This window comes from Pipistrellus hanaki (assembly GCF_964339955.1).
Source record: "Pipistrellus hanaki genome assembly, chromosome: 10".
NCBI classification, from domain to species: domain Eukaryota; kingdom Metazoa; phylum Chordata; class Mammalia; order Chiroptera; family Vespertilionidae; genus Pipistrellus; species Pipistrellus hanaki.
Window position 1 is genome coordinate 27,519,635 of NC_140512.1, and position 10,377 is coordinate 27,530,011.

The 10,377-nt window shown below is 39.7% G+C and overlaps 1 protein-coding gene across 2 annotated transcripts in view; it reads left to right on the forward strand.

The window, feature by feature from the left end:
• Positions 1-10,053, forward strand: part of CDK14 (cyclin dependent kinase 14) — a 487,128-nt gene extending 477,075 nt beyond the window's left edge. For both annotated transcript variants that reach the window (XM_084897427.1, XM_084897428.1), the window contains one exon: positions 6,623-10,053. The gene's annotated coding sequence lies outside the window, so the exon portion shown is untranslated. The remainder of the gene's footprint in view (positions 1-6,622) is intronic.
• The last annotated feature ends 324 nt before the right edge of the window (positions 10,054-10,377 follow it).

The following is a 10,377-nucleotide window of genomic DNA, read 5'->3' on the forward strand; positions in this document are numbered from 1 at the left end:
AACTACTTAAGAAGTGTTTATGAGATTTGTGTGTGTGCTTTAAGTTTTTAAAAAATGCACACGCTGCTGGGTTACATGATTTTGTGTTTGGTTTATTTAAATACAGTTAAGTAGAACTGTAATATATCAGGAAGGTTAAAGTGTCAGAATCCTATTTAATTAACTTATACTCACTTGGGAGCCAGTCAGTTGTAAAGGTATGCTAAGTAAATAAAGCTTCAAATATGAAATCCTTGAAAAGAATAAGCCATGTTTGATGAAGGCTTTTCTAGTCTTAACTTTGTCTTTCAAACTATTTCAATGGGCTGTTTCAAACCTTACAGTGTATTTATGTATGTGTGTATGATTTTATATATGTGATCTTTTTAGAAGATTAACCGTCTTAATAATTCTTAGAAGACATAGATCAGTACTTTCCTTGAACATTTTTGGCCTTCTCTGAGACAGGACGTACTCCCAGAATCGCCATCCTTAAAGTCCACATGTGTCTAAAAATGACCAGTTTTACATTTACATAAATTTGATTTAACAAATAGTCACACCATTAAAATAGAGCATTCTTTTCAACCATCACTAATTACATGTCATAAAATGCCTGGTCTTTAATGGGGATTTCAATAAATGTCTGCTGATAATGATGATTATTGAAATGATATGTTAAGTCAGTCTTCTCATGTGAGAAATGCTTTGTTTTGAAATGCTAGACTTATAGCTTTGCCTAAAAAAATTTAATTAAGATCACCACTTTGGCATGAAGCTTAAAAAGTGCAAAGTCGCTGCAATTAGTGCATTGTGCATCCATATGGATGTTACCAAACTGCTTTCAACTTAGAGGATTTGGACTGTTTTGAATGATGGACCTTCTGTCAAGCTTAAAACAAAAGCCTCCTATCTCTGCATTCATTTTAATTAATATTCTCTAGCTGGTCTCAAAGACGTGTTCTGAGGGGAAGAAGCATAATTATCATAAATCAGAAAGAAGTTACAGAAGTAGATTTGGCTAATTTTCTATTTCCTTCTGTTTCATCCCATTCTTTTTCCCCCCTCCCACCCCCTACCCCCATCCCCGCCAAAGGAGCTTAGTGCAATGTCAGAATAACTGGAAAACAATGATTTCAGTTTGTCCAAAAGAAAACCTGTATTTCATCCAAATCAAAACATAATTAAACTCACCCAAAAAATGAAGAAATTAAGCTGTCCCCAGATTTTTTGAAATCAGTTTGAAGTTGAAAACTTGTCATTTTGACTCCAGTGTTCATATATAAAGTTTATCACATAAAATTTGAGTATATGTGTTGTATATATGCAAATGAATATGTCATATGTGTGTGTATTTGTATATAGACATAATATTTTTACTTCAGAGAGAGTTGGACTTGCCCAAGTGCTTGAGTTTAGTAACCTTATTTGAGGACTTAATTTTCTACAGTCGCCAACTCTGCTTGAAGATGAATTAAGTACAAAAGATTAGTTTGATTGTTCTTCTTAGTATTTTAAGCAAAATCAAACCCAACATGCACAGCCTGGAAGGTTGTATTTTCCCTGGTTATTTTTCATGTGAACTTTTATTAATATGGTACTTGGGGAAAGGAAGCTTTCTGAACTTTGTTTTCCACAAAAACAGAATAAATTTTATAGATGGTTGTATGTATTAGTTAAGTCTCTGATTTCCTAACTGTTTTCAAACATCTCCCCTACAGTCACTCTCCATATACATTCAGAAAAATATTCACCCTCATGGCCACTGGCTTTCTCTGACTATCCACTGCCCAATTGAGGCCAGTTTTGAATGCTGCTTTAAAAAGTAGACAATTAAAAGTATCTCCCAAAATCTTCACTGAATTACTAAGATTAAGATAAATGTGAAAATTGCAAAGCAGAATTGTAATTTACCAGGACACTTGGATAAAGTAATTCATCCAACATGTGAGTGGAAAGGAATGAAATCAGTAGGTTCTTTCTAGAATACCACCATAGCAGGTCCTGGTTTATTTTTTTTTTTAATTCCAGTATTATGGAAATTCATTTGTGATAGCCACTGGATTTGGCACTAAGATACTCTAATTTTTTCATACTGCCTGGATTTTTCATTCCTATTTACTTTTTAAAAAAAGTATGTAATTGGTTGTATACCTTTCTTCAAATGCCTCCTGATATACCAGTGATTTGGATTCTATATTAGTAAAGAAGGTAGAATTAATTTTATTCTAGGTTAGAAATGAATAAAAGCTAAACTTGGTCAAATGGCATACAATGTTTTCTGGAAGAGAACTTACTTATTTTATAATTCTATGCTGTCTTTACTATCATGAGGTAGCCTTCTTTCCATCAGATTTTAGTAACTCTACACTCTCTGTTAGACATCTTTACAAAGAAGTCTCTCAAATAGAAATGAGCGGATTACCATCAGTTTCTACCTACATTCTGGTGAATATCCTGTTCACAATGTAAGAGATGGGAGGAAAACCTACAGTTGTTTTAATTTGGAACCAAAATAATCATGTCTCTCCTGTGAAGGCTTAGAGGGGGCAGAAATTGGGCCAGATAGAAAAAGAAATACTTGGTGGAGGGCAATGCAGCAGGATAAAAAAAATTAATAATTTAAGTAAAATAATAAAACAAACACAATACCTTAGTGTGGCAAATAGGCTAGAGGAGAGACCATCTGATCACCCAGAAGCACCCTGAACTGGGGTCCTGGGTTGTGTCATCCCGCCAGCGAGTAAACTTCATGTGTGTGTAGGGGTGTGTCTCTGTATAGACCCACGGAGATTTAACAGGGAGCACCAAGGGGATTAGAAAGAGCCTGGCCCATTTTTAATTTGGGTCTGTTTGCTTGCATTTAGCACTTAAGGGCTCTACATTCAGCCTGGTCAAAAGAGTGATGAAGCACTCCTTGCTTATGCCTCAAATCAGAAATGCATGAAGTGCAGCTGCAGAGATAATACATTTTCCCCAAAGGCTTTGGCTGAGCAAATTAGGTGTCAATGGGGTGCCTGCGCAGGCAGTACTCTCTCTAATTAGTCTCTTGAGCCTAGTTGGTGGCGGGTATGAGATGATCTAATCAATTGGTCTGTGTCTGATGGTTTCTGTAAAAATCCTACCAGGCAGACTCTCTCCCACAGGTCACCCACCTGCACAGCGGGACTGCTCATTTTCATTTTTCATCTCCTCCATCACATGATGCTGACAGTTGGTTTTAAGAAAATTGAATCCAAAAAATATCTAGTTCATAGGGCACATGGGTCAGAACAAAATTGCATTATGGGTACCAGCGATCCAATTAATTAATATTTATAGCTGAGAAGCTCTATGTAGATATTTCTGAATAAGGATTTTATCAATAAAATCCAATTTCTTGTTTAAAACATTCATTTCCAGAGAAAGAACGCTATAAAAGCAGAAAGCAAGATAAAAATGGCATCCATTAATCTAATGATTTATATACCTATGAATTGCTGTGCACATAGCTGAGCTTATAATTTACATTCGTTGTTCATTTGCATTATGTGTGCAGTCTGCTTTAATAATCTATTAAATGTAAGGGAAGGATTTGCATTACTATTATATTTTACTTCCCTATGAATGTCATATACCCTCTCTCCTCTCACCTACAGCACAAGCCATCACATGTATGATTGCATTTAGGTTTTAAAGAATTTTTCTAGCAGTAAACTCACCTACCTTGAAAACTGGAACTGATTTCAGTGTTGCCCAAGGAGGGAGAAGGGACATCGCATGCTGCTGGTGAATGATGTCAGTCAGGGCACTTGGCACAATTTGAGCTGCAGAGTCATCTCACAGGAATGGGGGTCTAGCTCTCATTGGCACCTCCCTTTCTTTTCTTTTCTTTTATTTTCTTATTTTATTTTATTTTATTTTAATTATTGGATACTTTCATTAAATGTCTGACCTCAAACCTAACTAAATGGACTTATCCATAACACTGTTAACCATTTATTATCCAGTTACTATTACTTAAGGTAATTATCCGATTAGGTACATGTGATTCTTCTGGAAATTACACTTAAAGAATCAGGACAAAGACAATGACAAACACTGACCAAAAAAGAAAAAAAAAAAGTAATATCAAGAATAATAACATGCCATGGACTATGGTGACAGTATAGTTTATTGTTACATGAAATCAGATATACTGAGAAGCAAAGCATTCTTTTATATGTTTTATTTATTTCATAGAAAGGAAAGGAGAGGAAGAGAGAGATAGAAACATCAGTGATGAGAGAGAATTATTGATCAGCTGCCTCCTGCACATCCCCTACTGGGGATCAAGCCCACAATCCCAGGCATGTGCCCTGACTGGGAATTGGACCTGTGACCTCTTGGTTTATGAGTCAGTTCTCAACTACTGAGCCACACCATTCTGGCCTGAACCTCTGTTTTTGATAGATCCCTTTGTGTGACTGACCTCTCCTTGTCACATGTCCACATCCTGTTCCATCTCTAAGGCCCAAATCAAGTCTCACTCATATTATGAAACTTTTCTGGTTTCTAACAAGATGTGAGAACCACATCTCTCCTTGCAAGGTGTGGGATGGGGGCCAAGGCAGTAGTTTCCATGTAATTATTTCTGTTAGGGTGGTGACTTTTTGAAGGAGAGGTTTGATAAAGGCATTTCTGGACAACCTGGCAGGGGTGAGAGGTGGCCAAGTGAGCCCCATAGAGAACTGTCCCACAGCAGCAACCATTTGAAATAACAGCTGAGGTAGCAAAAGGCCTATATGTGTTGTCCATCTCCCCCCAGGCCCCTCCCTCCACCCCACACTTCTCCCAAAAACGTAAGGTAAGGACTTTTGTTTACATTTGGCTCAGACACTGAGGACAGAGAATTCTTACGAATAAAATGTTACCCCTTCTTCTCCCCTTATACCAAAATGAACTAAAAATGGATTTTAGATCCAAAGATAAGGAATAAACTCTCAGAAGAAGACATAGTGGTAAATCTTTATCGCCTTAGGCTTGGTGATGGATTTTTAGATCTGACACCAAAACCATAAGCAACAAAATAAAAAATGGATAAATTGGACTTCATCCAAATTAAAATTTCTTGTGCATCAAAGAACAATATCAACATAGTGAAAGGCAATCCACTAAAAAGCAATAAACATTTGCAAATCAAAATACAAATATTTAAAGAGCTCCTACAACTTAACAAAAGGGCAATTTGAAAATGGACAAGGACTTGAATTAGATATTTCTCTAAAGATAGACAAATGACCAAAAACCACATGAAAAGGTGCTCAACACCATTAATAATTACAGAGCAACAAATCAAAACTGTGGTGAGATACCAGTTCCTACCCACTAGGATGTCTATAATCGGGGGGGGGGGGGGGGGGTGGTGCAATAATAAATGTTGGCAAGGGTATGGAGAAATTGGAAAATTTGTATATTGCCAGTGGGAATATAAAAGGATGCAGCCACCGTGAAAAACAGTTTGCCAGCTTCTCAAAAAATTAAATACAGTATTGCCTTATGGCCCAGCAATTTCATTCCTAAGTATTTACCCATCAGAATTGAAAACAGGTATTTAAACAAATACTTGTATATGCATATCTATAGCAACACTATTTGCAGCAGCCAAAATTTAAAAACAAGCCCAAATGTGCCCGAGTTCATGAATGGATAAACAAAATGTGGAATATCCATAAAATGGAATATGATTCACCATTAAAAAAAGAAGAAAGTGCCGAAACCGGTTTGGCTCAGTGGATAGAGCGTTGGTCTGTGGACTGAAAGGTCCCAGGTTCGATTCCGGTCAAGGGCATGTAGGTTGGTTGTGGGCACATCCCCGGTAGGGGTTGTGCAAGAGGCAGCTGGTCGATGTTTCTCTCTCATCGACGTTTCTAGCGCTCTATCTCTCTCCCTTCCTCTCTGTAAAAAATCAATGAAATATATTAAAAACAAAACAAAAAAACAAAAACAAAAAACATTATGTGAAGTGGAAGAAGCCAGACACAATAGGCTGCATGTGGTATGGGTCTGTTTTTATGAAATATCCAGAACAGGGAAGTACATCACACAGATAGCAGATTAGTGGTCGTCAGGAGCTGGGGCAAGGGCAGAAAGGGTGTGACTGTAAGGAAACCTTTGGTGCAGCGATCGCCAACCGGTGGTCCTTGGACCACTAGTGGTCCATGACGTCTGGAAGGCTGGTGACTGCTGGTTTAAAGGATATGGGGTCTCTTTGGGGGATGACAAATGTTTTGGAGCAGATAGAGGTGATGGCTGCAAACATTGTAAATGTACTAAATGCTTTCATATGGTTAATGTTGTTACATGAATTTCAGCTCAAATCAATTAAAAGAAAAAAGATGGAAGGTTAACCTTCCAAAAACTCATCATAGTAAGCCGGAGAAATGAGCAGAGGATGCCACCCTCAACTATAAGACTGGAACTTTTTGTTCTCTTGGTCAAGGCAGTGCCATGCAGGGGTGAAGTCCTTGGTGCTACAGCCCACATGTGCTTGGGGTAGGCTTTGGAGAGAACGGGTAGATTCCCTCTGGCCTGACCAATTTTGATGTCTTATGTAATTTAAGAAAAATGAATGATGTATGATTTTTTTTTTCCATATAACAATTTTCTCTTTTCCTCTTTTCAGGATTAAGTTGTCATCTTTCTGGGAAGAAAAAAGAAAAAACATTAATGAAGTGGCCAACGAGAGGAAGGGAATCATGGATCAGTTTCCTTTCACTCCCTGTGGTGGATTTCACTTACAAGAAAATTGAAGCTGGCAAGACCCTGCTTTCTCTGCAATTTATTTAAAACCTTGCACGCATTTGGATACCTTGTGATTCCCAAGAACTATGTGAAGATTAAGCTTCGCTTACTGATCCATGGCATGTATTCTTTTCAGTCTTTTGTGTTTGATTTTGTTTGATTTCCCTCAGCAGCGCAGCGTCTCTGTGAAGGTTTTTATGCTTTTACCAACCATGTCTTAAATGCATTAAGACAACACATCTGGTGTTCACACTTCTTCAGTAATATCTGTACTTGAAAGCCACACAGTGGCATGAAACAATGTGCGCTTTCCTGGAGACCACTGCACACTTTGCAACCACTAGGAAGGAAATGTTTAGCTAAAGCAAACCCATGTTCTCTGACTGTTTGGCAACTCAGTCCCTGGCTGTGGGCTCCCCCCGCCCCTTGTCGCCTACCTTTTGAGGACATTTCCCAGTGTGGGGTTTTGGTTTTTTTTTCTTCTTCTTGGAAATACCACACCTTTATATAAGATATCAGAACCTGCTTAGCATTTTCAAGCCACATAGCATGACTGTTTTTCCCAAATGGGCTGGAAGGGAACAACCAAGTATCAAGCGTTAAGATCAAAGACGGGGATAAATTGCTTCCTTTTCAACCTCCAGAGCTCGAGGTGACTTTTCACGTGTGTTCTGGGTCTCGTCAGCATCTTATTGCTTCCATCCTCTCTCTGACACGCGGTGTTCTTTTAGTGGAGAAAAGAGTGAGGAACAGAGCATTCGAAACTTGGGTGCACAGGGTCGGATCTGCTGCATGAGCGCTGAAAGCCATCTTTGCTAGTTACCATTCAATAAGCAAGTGACCAAGGGATCCCGAGTTAAAAATCGGCTCATTTACGTCAGAGCACCTTTCAGTGACGTGTTGAAAACATTCCAAGCTGACTGGAAGCCATCCTTAGGGACCCTGACTCTACCCAGTCTCCTGGAAAAGAAGCTGTTTGAATGCAGGTTTTAGAAGCAATACAGGACTCATGCTTTAAAGATGGGGGAGGGGAACAGAAAGGCCGGCTTCCCCTGTTGGAGGAGTTGGGAGGCCTTGGAGGATGAAGGCGAGGATGTGACATGGAGGGAAGCGTGGGTGGGGCGCTTGTGGAGCTTTGTCTGGTGGAGGCTGTCTCCGGGGGGACAGGCCTCCCTGCGGGATCCCAGATCATCCTCAGGCCAAGGCCAAGGGGTGGTGAGGAAAGTCATGGGAAGCATGAAACCTAGCTCCTCAGGACACAAGTTCCTATGGAAACACTTCCTGTACATTGTTTTACGTTTTCCTATTAGTCAGAAAGGAGGAGAGACCAAGAACTTGAAACGCATCGCACTTTGGGGGACCAAGTCTAGGAATTGTGAGCCAGTTTGACAAAGACTTTCTGAGAGTTGGGTAAGAGAAAAGCTTTTCTATAGTCAAACCCAGTATACCTAGGGACTTGGACCCAGACTTCCTAAACATTAAAATGGTCCCGTCCCTGGAGTGACATGTGAGTATATAATCCAATCAAGGTCACAATCCATCGTACTCAGAAGTATTGATAGCATTCATTGTGAGCTCCTAAGTGTTAAGTGAGGAATTATTTACTGGTTGGTGTTAAAGGAAATAAAAGTTACTCAAGGCTAGAATATTTACTATTTGCTACCCAGAAATCTTTCCCATTCTTCTTTCATACATTCCAACTCATTAGTAGTCTTTACAGGTATTTTGGTTTGTGTATTTAAATTAGGACTTCTGACAGAAAATATGGAGACGGAAACCTTACACGCAATTAAAGACAGCCTTGCCTGTGATTCGTCTTGAATTATTCATTTGGGGGAGAGGCATACCTTTTGTACAATATTTTACTCACTTAAAACCAAGAGCAACCGATGATTAAGTCTTGCCATGTAATAAGCTTTCTAACTTGAACATTTGAGAATATTTAGTGTTAAAATACTTCCATTAGCAATATTAGAGTCATTCAGAGATAGTGTCCCTGTCCCAGGCAGCTTCTGTTGGGGAGAGGAAACAGGCTAGTCCTCAGCAGAGGTTAATGTGTTTTATTACGAAGACGGGCCTCTCCGAAGATCTTGTTTAGGAACTTTTAGTTCCCCCTCCTTGCCATCAGTACAGAACATCCAACGTTTGGTTTGCCTCTCCCTCCTTTCCTCTTGCATTTGCAAACATGTTCTCCCCGCCCCCGCCCCACCCACCCTTCTCTTCCCACTGTCTCTAGCGGAGGGCAGCCATGAAAATCATCGCAGAATGCGTCCATTAGCAGATTTATTGTTCCATTGAGAAAGCACTGGAATGTTTTGTGAGATTATTTTTATAGGAAGGAGTAGCTTGAATTCAAACAGCTGGACCAACATGGGGACTGTATACACACACAGTATTTCAAAAGGAAATGCAGGACTTCACGTCCATGTTCTTAAAGGAGCAGTATGGCTGACTTAACAATACAAGTTATGTAAAACATGAAGAAAAAAAATGTATGTTTGCCGTGCACAGAAACACCGGGGTGTAAAGCAGGGGTGGCTGTCCACCCACTGAAACTCGGTGAGAAGCTATTTCTACCTCGCAAGAGTGATGAGAAAAGTTCCAGGGGTGCCTCCTCCAGGCTTGCAGAGAAAGCGAGGCCTCTGGGCACCCTTCCCTCGGTGTATCCATGACAACCAGTGTAATCAATGCCCTCGGTCATGTGTGTCTATAAGATACTCATCTGTGAATATGACTGGTTTTTGTAATCTTTGTTATATAAGAGGAAGTTTAGGCTGTACATACTGGGGTAGATTATTGCCTGCCCCCTATACATAGGAATATGCTGCAGAATTGTGCATAATGTCTATCTCCCTTACTGGCTTGTAGGCAGAGGAAACCACATATGTTACTGCCTTGCAATCCTCATACACCAAAAACAAACAACAAAAAAAGAAAAAAAAAAAAAAAAATTCTCAAGTAAAATCAGCAATCTCCTATTCTCATTCCCTTCTCACAGCAGCATATTTTAGAGGCACAAATAAAATCTACATTCTCTAGTTGGGAGTGGACTTTTTTTTTAATCTTTTTTTTTTCCCTGTAAGATACACTGAGATGCGTACTTTCTAACGGTGGTTGGTACCTAAGAAATGTGCTAGCATCATTCAGAAACCTATTATTCTTCAAAATAACATATAGTAAGGAGAATGGAGTAATACATGTTGCATATTTGTTCCCAATTGTAATTTGTCTGTATTATGAAAGACGTAATGGTTTGTCAGCTGTCACTGTTGTTTTCTTGTAACATGATACAGAATAAAAAGAATCTCTGTACATTTTCTTGGTAGGTCTTCTGGGTGAGTACCCAAAACACCATACACCGTGTCAAAGAAACACCCTCTGGAAAACTCTTAGGCACAACCATCCCCAAAGAGAGAAGTGGGAGACAGAACACAATGCCCGTGGATGGGGGAAGGAGTGAGTCGGCTGGGATGTTGGGGAGTCTTCTAACCCCTCCCTCGCCTCGCTTGGTGAGGCCACATTTAGGTGAAGTGCAGGAGGCTCTGCCCTCGGGCGTCCTCACAACCCCCAGCTCCTTAGGACACTCGCCACGTGTTCTCTGCATCTGGAGCCAGTCTGGTCCCGTTTAGCGACAAC